The sequence below is a fragment of the Alosa alosa genome, chromosome 22 (genome assembly GCF_017589495.1).
Source record: "Alosa alosa isolate M-15738 ecotype Scorff River chromosome 22, AALO_Geno_1.1, whole genome shotgun sequence".
Lineage (NCBI taxonomy): Eukaryota > Metazoa > Chordata > Actinopteri > Clupeiformes > Clupeidae > Alosa > Alosa alosa.
In genome coordinates, this window is record NC_063210.1 from 19,751,993 (window position 1) to 19,756,992 (window position 5,000).

The window sequence follows — 5,000 nt, forward strand, 5'->3', positions numbered from 1 at the left end:
GCTTGCCATTGGCCCATGTGACACATTTCTACCAAACCATGTCCACTGACATACGTGCCATTCAAAAATGAGGTCAGTAGTGTTCTACATAATCCCGCTTCCAGACATCCAAACTGCACCGAAAGCAGAGGTCACCTTGGTGGAGGTCAGAGGAAAAGGGAAGGATCTGCATGCTAGTGCCAGCACACACACCTAAATCCCAAGAAGAGGTGTGGGTTTTTGAACATTCTAACATAAGATTCGCTTTCAAGAACAATTGAAGGTTCAAAAAATTTTAGAACGCTCATTTTCCCTATTATTCCTTCTTACACCGGGTGTGTGACGTACACCTTAAGGGTTAATCCCAAGAAGAGCTCAACGCATGGACAGGGAGTGAGAGAAGATAGAGAGAAGAGAGGGGAAAGAGAGGGATTGAGAGAGAGGAGGAGGAGAAGAAGATGGGGGGAGACATGGACAGGTAGTGAGAGAAGATAGAGAGAAGAGAGGGGAAAGAGAGGGATTGAGAGAGAGGAGGAGGAGAAGAAGATGGGGGGAGACATGGACAGGTGAAAGTGAGAGAAGACAGAGAGGAAGAGAGGGCTTGAGAGAGGAGGAGGAGAAGAAGATGGGGGAGACATGGACAGGTAGTGAGAGAAGATAGAGAGGAGAAAGAGAGGGATTGAGAGAGAAGAGGAGAAGAAGATGGGGGATGACAATGAAAGAGGGATGGAGAGAAAGAGGAAGAAGTGGTGAAATGAATAGAGGGAGAGAAAGCCAGAGAGTGAATGAGAGGCTGAGATGGAGGAAAAGATGGTGTGATGAGGGGAAAGAAAGAGAGAGAGAAGGGGGTGATAGGTGGTGTGTTTTGAACAACTTGGCTTGCTGCCACGGCAACATACATGTAACACTGAAGGGAGCCGTTCACACTCATCTTCTCACTTGGTTCCTTCTCTCCTCTTTTTCCCCTCTCTTTCTCTCCCTCTCTATTTTATCCTTTCTTTCTCACTGTCTCCATTTTAATCTCTCTCTTTCTGCGGATATTCTGGACATTAGTCACAACAGCCCTTCTTTTCTACTACCCTCTGTCCTTCTCTCCTTTCGTTCTCTATCTCTCTCTCTCTCTCAATTCAATTCAATTCAATTCATTGTGCTTTATTGGCATGACTGTTCAGGTTACAATATTGCCAAAGCATTAAGAACAAAAAACAAAAGTGAAAACATGGAATAATCAAAAAAGGAGACATTAATAATAATTATACTAATAAAAAAACAATGATGATAATAAGATGATAATGTAAATAATAGAGGGAAGAAAAGGTAGGTTCATAGAATAGTGAAATTCTCTATTCCCCTCTCTCTCCCTCCTTCTCTCTCTCTCTCCAGGTCATGAAAGTGCAGACCAATGTCTGACTAAGCACTCAGACAGGGCACACACACATACAGTACATGCACACGCACACACACATACACACACGCGCACACAGACACAGACAGAAACACACACACACATACACACACACACACACACACACACACACACACACACACACACATTACGTACACGCGATTACTACACACGCACACGCTATTTAACACCATTACGCGCACACACACACACACACACACACACACACACACACACACATACACAGACGCGCGCACACACACACACACACATCTGGCCATGGTGTATGTGCCATGCGTTCAAACACACACTGAGAGGAAGAGCAAGGGAAAAAAGAGATAGAGACAGAGAGAGGGGGATGAGGGAGGGAGGGAGGGGTGAGAGAGCGAGGGATAGAGAGAGGGGAGTGGGATGGAGGGGTGGTGGTGGAGGGGGGGCACTGCGACGTTCGCTCGGCGTGCGCTGGTTTCCCGACGGCATCTCTTTCTTTCAAATGTTGAATGAGCGATGATGATAGCTATTAACCAGAGAGCTTATCTCTGCATACGCGACTCAACGCTGGCAGCTACAAGCACGACAGGGAGGGGGTAAGAGAGGCGAGAGACTTGGAAAAAGTCAGGGGGGCATGAGAGTGAAATGAACGATAAAGAGAGAGGGAGGGAGAGAGAGGAGAGAGAAAGAGAGACGGGGAGAGGGGGGATTCTCTGCATGTATCACTGTCATTAGAGTGAACCACGTGTTCCTAGCTCCCCCCCCACCACTCTCCTCTCTTTCTCCTCTCTCCCCTCCCTCCTCTCATCCTCCTTCCTCCTCCTCCTCTCCCTCCTCCTCCCCTCCTCTCCTCCTCTCCTCCTCTCCTCCCCTCCCTCCTCTCCTCCTCTCCTCCTCTCCTCCTCTCTCCTCTCTCCTCCTCTCCTCCTCTTCTCCTCTCTTCTCAGTCACAGGCAGCAGTCAGCAAATGAACCCTGAATATTCATGACAGCCCCAGTTCGCCCCAAGACACAGAGGGGCTGTGTGTGTGTGTGTGTGTGTGTGTGTGTGTGTGTGTGTGTGTGTGTGTGTGTGTGTGTGTGTGTGTGTGTGATGTGTGTGAGTGTGCGCATATGATTCAGCATCAATGCACTGCCCACAAACACACACATGCACACACACATGCTTAAGGAGTAATATCACAAAAAGCCCCACATCCCTGGAATCCCCTGCACACACACACACACACACACACACACACACACACACACACACACACACACACACACACACACAGCCTTCATTGTTCTCAACACACTCCACACACATTTCACCAGCAGTCTCACTACTAAGAACGAGAGAGGCAGAGGAGGCAGGGGAGAGAGAGAGAGAGAGAGAGAGAGAGAGACAGAGAGAGAGATGGAGGGAGGGGTAGAGGGTAATAGAAGCAGGGGCGGGGGTGGCAGGCTGAGGGGTGAGGGTGGGGAGGGGTTGCCGAGGGCAAGAGAGGGAGGGAGAGGGAGGGAGAGAGAGAGGGAGGGAGGGAGAGGGAGAGAGAGAGAGGGAGTGAGGTAGAGAGGGAGAGAGGAGGGAGGCAATAAGAAGAGAAGTGTTTATTGAGCTATCTATTTATTCTCAACCATGCCCTCATTACTGACATGGAAAGAGTCCAATTTCCTCAACAGAGGGGGAAAAAGGGGAAATTGCTGTACTTGGGCAGGGATGTGTGTACAGAGGGAGAGAGAGGGAGAGAGGGAGAGAGGGAGAGAGAGAGGGAGGGAGGGAGAGGGAGAGAGGGAGAGAGAGAGGAAAAGAGATGAGTTGTGTGTGTGTGTGTGTGTCTGTGTGTCTGTCTCCTTCACACATATACAGTATGTCTGCCTCTATAAGTGTGTTTGTGTGTCTGCGTGTGTGTGTGTGTGTGTACTGTATGTGCGCATGTGTGTGTGTGTGTGAGCCGCGTGTGAGTTTAGCGAAAAAGGTACGCGCATGCATTACGTGTGTGTGTGTGTGTGTGTGTGTGTACTGTGCGAGCGTGCATGTGTGTGTGTGTGTGCGTGCATGTGTGTGTGTGCATTGCCATCCCTGCTGGGCCAATAAGCCGTGGTGGTGTTTACTACATGATTGGGGCGCTATGCACCACAGAATGGAGCAGGACCACTGGACCCTGAAAGACCCTTTCATTGGCATTATTACAGCAGCTGGTGCGGAGAGAGAGAGAGAGGGAGAGAGAGAGATAGAGAGAGAGAGAGAGGGGGAGGGTGAAGAGGTAGAGAAAAGAGGGAGAGGGAGATGGGTAAGGGGACACAGCTAAAGAAAGATAGAGGGGTAGTTGTGCGAGTACAGAAAGAAAGAAAGAAAGAAAGAAAGAAAGAATGAAAGAAAGAAAGGAATAAAGAAAGAAAGAAAGAAAAAGACTATGAAAACAGAAAACAGGGAAAAGAAATAGAAATGAGAAAGAAGAGAAAAAATCAAATGAAGAAAGAAATAAAAAAGGAGAAGAAAAGCAGAAGAGAGATAGAGGCCATCAGGACCACAGCCCTGGACTCCAGTCTTGGGTGAGCAGACCAACCCTAGGCAGGCAGGGAGAGAGAAGCCAGATCATGTGGCACTCCTGATGAATGAATCTTATCTCAGTTCTGATGTGTGTGTGTGTGTGTGTGTGTGTGTGTGTGTGTGTGTGTGTGTGTGTGTGTGTGTACGTGTCCGTTCGTCTTTGAAGGCTGAGGTCATCGCCAGGTCTAAAGTTACCTCACCTGAGTGATGTCATCACCACCACCAACATCGCCCGCTGCCACGGCGACCAAAATCAATGCCTCCTGCCAGAGGCTAACGAGACACAAGGGAACGAACGACCCACGATGCATTGCGTCGGCAGAACGGACCGATACAGGAAGAAGAAAAGATAGAAGAGAAAGAAAGAATGGAAGCAGCAGAAATGATGGAGTGCAAAGGTTTTCCATGACAGAGGTCAAAGGGAGAGAGGGATAGAGATGAGGAGATAGAGAGAGAGAGAGATGGATGAAGAGGAAGTGAGAAGGAGGTTTAGAGAGCTGCTGGATACCTCACCAGAGAGAGACACTATTTACTAGCCACGGCTGAGTGCATGTCAACATTTTATAAACTATTTATACCCACTTTATGGGACTTTATTAGCTTGCTGGTCGGACAGAATTACATCTATAAAGATATTCATTTGTGTTTGACAAGGTTTTGGAGCAGGAGATGAAGAATCTTGCTCAAAGTTTTAGCAATGCTGCTAACTTTTAAACAAATGTTTCTGAAACTGTTAGCAGTCGCTTTACAAACACAGAGAGGAGCGAGCTGAGCTATGAATTATACACAAGCGGGGAAATAAGTGTCTGCAGCTGGACGACAGTACAACAGGAGAGGAAAAGCTGGACGACCGTTTTGCTCAGGAACTTTTAATTCAACATAATGACCTTTGCATTTCAGGTGCAGCAACTATGATGTTTTAAAAATAAAATAGTGTTTTAACAATAGAAATTGTTCTGGACTTAAGGAAAGCGTTCTATATATGTTTATATTTATATTTAAACAGTATCTTTTTAAAGTATTTCATTCTCAGGAAAGGAACTGGCTACTGTATATTTATTGTTTGTTCTGTACTATATATTTACTGTTT

General features: G+C 47.2%; 1 protein-coding gene across 1 annotated transcript in view; it reads right to left on the reverse strand.

Annotated features, from left to right (window-relative positions):
* Positions 1 to 5,000, reverse strand: part of bahcc1b (BAH domain and coiled-coil containing 1b) — a 152,327-nt gene that overhangs the window by 38,215 nt on the left and 109,112 nt on the right.